Genomic DNA, 7,500 nt, shown 5'->3' with positions numbered 1-7,500 from the left:
TACTATCGTCGGGCAATAAGGTACTCATGAGGAGCTCAGCTGACTCTTGCCAGTCCTTGGTGTGACTGCCATCGATCTTCCTTAGGGTCGACAGGACCGTCGGTGACCGAACTTTTGACACGGCAATCTTGTACGGTGTACCCCAGGGGTCAGCCGCCAGACTGTCACGAACAAAAGACTGCCAACTCTCAGTCCGTACTGTGTGCAGTGCCCGCTTAAACACGGCTTTGGCCCGCCTGTACCGCGCAAGCGTGGCCTCACGAATGTGATCGCCTACGCTGCGCTGGTAATGCCGCCGCGCTCTTCTGCATTCGCGTCGGAGACGCTGCAGCTCAGGGTTCCAAGGTGCCTTAGGCATTTTCCCTGTGTGGGCCAACGGGACTGCGCCTGTTGCTGCTGTCTGTATGGCCGCCGTCAGATCTTCTGCAGCTTTGTCAACGTCCACAACGCGATCCATTGGCCAATTCGGTATCACTAGATTACCTCTTAGTCGATCCCAATTAGCCTTTCGCCAGTTGTACTTGACGGTGCCGTTCACCTGGTCTTCAGGAGGAGGCTCCCCATCATAGGCTACAGTGAATGTGATCAGATTGTGGTCACTTAGTGTCATTCCCCGCCATACCTTCCAGTTCTCCGCACGGAGATGCTCGTGTGCACTCTTCAGTGTCACATCGATATTCGAGGTCGCTCCACGGCGGCCTTCGAAAGTTGGTGGGAAGTTTGGTCGGTTCAGCACTTCTAGTCTGAGCTCGTGAATTGCTTCAGCGAGTCTCTCACCTCGCCTGGCGGCGCGTCGAGCACCAAGAGGCGTGATGTCACTGTGCCATAGGGGTGACATGGCATTTGCGTCCATTGTGCAAATCAGCAAGTCATTGCGGTAGAACCCAACCGCCTCTTTTAACTGGTCGATATACGGTCTTTCTCTGTGCCTGTACTGAAAGTACATATTTAGCACGAAAAAGGTGAAATCGCCAGTATTTATCTCAGCTAACACCATGCATCTGTTGCTTAGGTGCGCCACTTTGACTGCTCTGAAGGAACGATTTAGCACAACAATTGCTGCCATAGGATGCTCTCCCCCAGCCAGGATCTGAGCTGTTGTCGGCATATATCGGATCTTTCCGTCCCTAGAGTAGGGCTCTTGCAGACATAATATGTCTAGAGACTCCTCCTCCGCTCGGCGTCGTACCTCCTGCATCACCGCTTGCGTTCGCGCGCAGTTCAGCTGTCCTATCTTAACCGACATTGGCATTGTGATTTTTCACAGTCCGGTCGGGGACAGGAGAGGTAGCGGCCGGAATGGAGACGGTTGACGAGAGGTCTTGTCTCCCATAGTCTGTCCGCTGGATTTTGCGTTGAGTGAGAATCCTGTAGTAGGCACACTCTTTGCCTGGCGTTTCGCATGTGCGATTACGCTTTTTGCACGGGATACAGACCGCTCGGTCCCCCGCTTTTCTACAGTCCTTCCTCATGTGGCCGTTCTCGCCACAGTGCCCACATGTTATTATACTCGGGTCCTGCTTGCAGAACCTTACCGAGTGGTTCACATCCTGGCACCGCGTGCAAACGACTAAGTCCAGGTAGTCGTCAACCGGCATGGACTCAAAGCCCATGTACAGTCGCTTCTGCCTCAGAATCGCGACTCTGAGTCTGGGGCTTACTTCCACCACGAGATGTGATGTTTGTTTGCCCCTTGGCCCAGTCCGGAACTTCGGCTTAAACTCCTGGCGAAACTGTGTTTCGGAAAGTCCTCCAAGGTCGTTTTGCTTTCGAGTTAGCTCAACCACAGCTTCATTCTTCATGACACATGGTACATGATATATGATTATCTGCGGATTGAGCTTTTTCGGCAGTTCGCACTTGAGTGCTTCTGTCAGTTTGTTGTTAGCTAGAAGCTTCTGGCGATCAGTCTCAGACGCCACATCTACGATGAGCGTCGGGCCGTTTGTGGCGACCCGTGAGAACTTCACACCTTCAACCTCAGGCTTGACCAGGGAGGTGAATTTCTTTCTCACTTCTGCGCCAGTTTCATTGCCCTTGGACTTGATGAAGAGCGTTGCCTTCTCAGTCAGGGCTTTGGTTATCATCGCCTGCGTTTTCCGTTCTGGTATGGGTGGAGCGGCGGCAACTTGTGCAAAGGTCTTGGGTGGCGCCGTGGGCACCGCCTTCGTCCTCGCCAGCTCCTCCTCCAAGGCTTCCACCCTTCCGGTGAGGGCCGACTGCGCCATGGCCCAATCAAACAACTTAGCTCTCAGTTGTCTCTTAAAGTCCCCCAGATTTCCCTCCTCGACCAGTTGTCCCGGTTTTAGAGAGTCGTCCACGAGCTTCAGGACGTCCTCGAGCCGCGTCGCGATAAGCTTCACGGTCGCAAGATCGCTTGGGCTTGCCTTGTATCGGGACGTGCCGTCATCGACTGGGCCGCCAGGCTGTTGTCCGGCTACCTGCGCCGAGTCCGGCTGCTTGTTCGGTTTCCGCTTCTTCCGTCGTGTCCGGGACTTGCGTCTCTCGGCACCCGACATTGGTGAAGAGGCGCGGCTACTGCTGGCGCTTTCCCCGACTGGGCCGCTGGGCAGTTGCCCGGCTACCTTCGCCGGTTTCGGCACACTTTTCGCCGTCTCCGGCAGTTGAGACTTCGGCCGTGGGGCCGCCGTCTCTCCCGCCGGGCGAGTCTGGGTGAGCTTGCCGGTGCCGACTGGGCCGCTGGGTCTTTGCCCGGCTACCTGCGCCAGCTTTGGCTCGCTCGCAGCCTTCCCCGCCGGCGGTGTCGTTGGCCGCGAGGCCTTCGTCTCCGCCTTCGGTTCGGACTTCCCCGTTGCGCCTTCCCCGACTGGGCCGCCGGGCTTGCGCCCGGCTACCTGCGCCGGTTTCGGCTTGTCTCCCGCCTTAGGTGCCGCTTTCGGCGCCGGCTGGCGGGGTGGCGGCATCAGATCGGTTACAGCGTCCGCACTCAGCGATCTCTGCCGGAGCAGTTTTCGCAGGTGTTTCTTCTGCTTCCTCACTTTTGCCTTCCGTTCTTTCTCACTGTCACTTTCACTCGCGTCTGCAAGCGTCCGTGCCAGCGTCTCGCTTGCTGCAGTCTTAGCGCTCCGTGCACGAGGTGTACGGAGCTCCAATTCTGGCTCGCTAAGCGCGGGGTCATGGTCTTCTGGCCTATGGGCCTCCGACTGCCCTTGTGTTGGGAGTTCGTCTTGACACTGAGTGTCAGACTCGTCCCCTGAATGGTTGGTGTTGTGACTCCGCGACGGCCCACCAGTTCCGTCGGGACAAGGTTGATTGAGAGAAGCCATGTGGTTCCCACGATCAGCTAGGGATATAAGTGGTCCACCCAGGCGTTGCCCCGCCCACCTGGGTAAGCCTTATACAACAGAGGGTCGGCCGGTCCTCTGAGGTGGCTGACTCACGACTGTTCACAACTCAACAGCCTTGCGCCCCATAGCCGCCAGCTAACGCAGAGGGTGAGGGGTGATTATAGAGATTGTCCTTCTCTTGCCCAGGCGGTTAAGCCAAGACTCCGGTCCGAAACACGCACGACGTTCCACTGCGCGCCTCACAGCGGTCGTTGAAGTACGTGTCTCAGATTACGGACGGCGCTGGTAGCGCTTGCCAGCACCGGGCTCGGGCACCCCGGGTTTGCCAGGCCCGTACGTCGGCTGTATTAGCCTTCGTCCCTGTGGTCGTGGTCTTAGACCACTCAGGAGCATCCTCCTGGGGGCAGCTCCCGGTGACTTCCACGTTGCGAAGGCCGATGCCGGCCTCCACTCCGCAGTTATACACCAAGGAATCCTCCGAGCGAGGCCGGGTCGCCGCCCGCGTTGCATCCTCTGAAAGTCAGAGGGCGCTTCGCAGTCAGCGCCCTTCCCCGCGCGTGGACATCGGCCTGCTTCCGCTTTGGCCCTCAAAAGTGAGAGCCTTGGTTTCCGCAGGAACGATGACCGCCCTACTCCCCACTGTGCTTTGTGCGCCAACCGCACACGCCAACCACAACCAACATTACATGTGGCCGGGCGGCGCCGCTAAGTTGTCCGGGCGCGGCCGGCGGAGCCGGGCGCAGCCGGGCCCGCGCCCGCCGCCAGCGTAGCCGCGAGAGCGGGCTGTCAGCCAGAGGCCGACCGCCCGCCCAGCGCCAGCCAGCAGCGCGCGCATCGCCCGGCCGCACCCGGCCCCGCGCAGCGCAGCCGACACGGCAGCGCGCAAGCGCACAGTCCGACCGGCAGCCAAGACCCGCCACTACCCCGGCCAACCGCGCCGCGCCCGGCTAGCGCCGGGCGTTCACGCGCGAGGCCGGGGCCACAGCAGGACCCGCCGCCAGCGAGCCGCGCGAAGCGCACCGCCGTGCGCACAAGTCCAGCAGTAGCGCGCCAACTCACGTCGACACACTCCGCCGCACGCGCACGCACTACGTACGAGCTTGGATGCTAGACTTAAGAGTCCGACACCTACAAGCGCTCGCAGTAGTGGGAGACGCGCACTCGGCCGGAAAGGGTCGATGTTCGATCCAACCGCCTCGTGCAGACGTCTCCTTGTGGGGAGTATACCTCCCGTGGCACTTGTGTCATGGAGCTCAGCATTCCACGGCCGATAAGTCAACCGCGATAACGCCTTGCTCCTGCTGTGGGGAGTGAGTTCCGTAGCGCGCACAGGCAGAGACGGAAACACATCCTCTCAGAGAGCGTGAAATGACTTTAACGCAAAAGCGGCGCCCGCCGCACCCCAGCCAGGGCCAGGGCGCAGCGGGCGCCGCCCCAGCAAAAGCGGCGCCCGCCGCATCCGAGCCGAAGCCGAGACACAGCAGACGCCACCATCGCATGGAGCCGCACCACGCCGCAGCCCGGCCGAAGCCGAGGCACAGCAAGCGCCGCCTTAGTAAAAGCGGCGCCCGCCGCACCCCGGCCAAGGGCCGAAGCACAGCAAGCGCCGCTATAACTTGTAAGTGCCATTCGCCAGTGAGCAAGGATACTAGACCGGAGTCCGACACCTTATCGCTCACGGCGAGCAAGGCTGCAGAGCCCGGTTTGGAGGGGCCAGTTGCCCAGTCCCACCGCATCCGAGCTTGCGCCCTGCACGGGAGTCGCCCTTCTCTCATTGGTTTCACCGGTTGCCCGGCTACTCGCATCTTACACCACGGGGAGGTTGAGAGATCGGACATTTAGCCGCCCGTCTTCTACCAGTATAGGTGGACTCCACCACTGGTTAGACAGCATAACGGCCTTCGTAAGATAGTAGATAGGGACAGCGGGAATCTCGTTAATCCATTCATGCGCGTCACTAATTAGATGACGAGGCATTTGGCTACCTTAAGAGAGTCATAGTTACTCCCGCCGTTTACCCGCGCTTGCTTGAATTTCTTCACGTTGACATTCAGAGCACTGGGCAGAAATCACATTGCGTCAACACCCGCTAGGGCCATCGCAATGCTTTGTTTTAATTAGACAGTCGGATTCCCCCAGTCCGTGCCAGTTCTGAGTTGATCGTTGAATGGCGGCCGAAGAGAATCCGCGCACCCGCGCGCCCCCGGAGGAGCACGCTAAGGCGGACGCGGCCTCGCAGCAAGGAAGATCCGTGGGAGGCCAAGGCACGGGACCGAGCTCGGATCCTGCACGCAGGTTGAAGCACCGGGGCGCGAACGCCGCGCAGGCGCGCGCATCCTGCACCGCCGGCCAGCACGAGGCCAACCAACGGCGAGAGCAGACCACGCCCGCGCTAAACGCCCGCACTTACCGGCACCCCTACGGCACTCACCTCGCCCAGGCCCGGCACGTTAGCGCTGACCCACTTCCCGACCAAGCCCGACACGCCCCGATCCTCAGAGCCAATCCTTATCCCGAAGTTACGGATCCAATTTGCCGACTTCCCTTACCTACATTATTCTATCGACTAGAGGCTCTTCACCTTGGAGACCTGCTGCGGATATGGGTACGAACCGGCGCGACACCTCCACGTGGCCCTCTCCCGGATTTTCAAGGTCCGAGGGGAAGATCGGGACACCGCCGCAACTGCGGTGCTCTTCGCGTTCCAAACCCTATCTCCCTGCTAGAGGATTCCAGGGAACTCGAACGCTCATGCAGAAAAGAAAACTCTTCCCCGATCTCCCGACGGCGTCTCCGGGTCCTTTTGGGTTACCCCGACGAGCATCTCTAAAAGAGGGGCCCGACTTATATCGGTTCCGCTGCCGGGTTCCGGAATAGGAACCGGATTCCCTTTCGCCCAACGGGGGGCCAGCACAAAGTGCATCATGCTATGACGGCCCCCATCAACATCGGATTTCTCCTAGGGCTTAGGATCGACTGACTCGTGTGCAACGGCTGTTCACACGAAACCCTTCTCCGCGTCAGCCCTCCAGGGCCTCGCTGGAGTATTTGCTACTACCACCAAGATCTGCACCGACGGCGGCTCCAGGCAGGCTCACGCCCAGACCCTTCTGCGCCCACCGCCGCGACCCTCCTACTCGTCAGGGCTTCGCGGCCGGCCGCGAGGACCGGCCATGACTGCCAGACTGACGGCCGAGTATAGGCACGACGCTTCAGCGCCATCCATTTTCAGGGCTAGTTGCTTCGGCAGGTGAGTTGTTACACACTCCTTAGCGGATTCCGACTTCCATGGCCACCGTCCTGCTGTCTTAAGCAACCAACGCCTTTCATGGTTTCCCATGAGCGTCGATTCGGGCGCCTTAACTCGGCGTTTGGTTCATCCCACAGCGCCAGTTCTGCTTACCAAAAGTGGCCCACTTGGCACTCCGATCCGAGTCGTTTGCTCGCGGCTTCAGCATATCAAGCAAGCCGGAGATCTCACCCATTTAAAGTTTGAGAATAGGTTGAGGTCGTTTCGGCCCCAAGGCCTCTAATCATTCGCTTTACCGGATGAGACTCGTACGAGCACCAGCTATCCTGAGGGAAACTTCGGAGGGAACCAGCTACTAGATGGTTCGATTAGTCTTTCGCCCCTATACCCAGCTCCGACGATCGATTTGCACGTCAGAATCGCTACGGACCTCCATCAGGGTTTCCCCTGACTTCGTCCTGGCCAGGCATAGTTCACCATCTTTCGGGTCCCAACGTGTACGCTCTAGGTGCGCCTCACCTCGCAATGAGGACGAGACGCCCCGGGAGTGCGGAGGCCGCCGCCCCGTGAAGGGCGGGGAAGCCCCATCCTCCCTCGGCCCGCGCAAGGCGAGACCTTCACTTTCATTACGCCTTTAGGTTTCGTACAGCCCAATGACTCGCGCACATGTTAGACTCCTTGGTCCGTGTTTCAAGACGGGTCGTGAAATTGTCCAAAGCTGAAGCGCCGCTGACGGGAGCGATTATTCCGCCCGAGAGCATCCCGAGCCAACAGCGGCGCGGGTCCGGGGCCGGGCCAGGTAGGTCCGTCATCCGGGAAGAACCGCGCGCGCTTGCCGGGAGCCCGAGCGCCCAAAGGGGCGAATCGACTCCTCCAGATATACCGCCGAGCAGCCAGCCAGGACACCGGGGCTCTGCCCAACAGACGCGAACCGAGGCCCGC

General features: G+C 59.9%; 1 pseudogene; it reads right to left on the bottom strand.

Moving 5' to 3' along the window:
* Nucleotides 1-5,185: 5,185 nt before the first annotated feature.
* LOC126332987 (large subunit ribosomal RNA) overlaps nucleotides 5,186-7,500 on the bottom strand; it is a 2,993-nt pseudogene continuing 678 nt past the window's right edge.

The sequence above is a fragment of the Schistocerca gregaria genome, unplaced genomic scaffold, assembly GCF_023897955.1.
Source record: "Schistocerca gregaria isolate iqSchGreg1 unplaced genomic scaffold, iqSchGreg1.2 ptg001540l, whole genome shotgun sequence".
NCBI lineage: Eukaryota > Metazoa > Arthropoda > Insecta > Orthoptera > Acrididae > Schistocerca > Schistocerca gregaria.
Note: the sequence above shows the minus strand (reverse complement) of the source record. Positions and strands in the feature narration are given on the sequence as shown.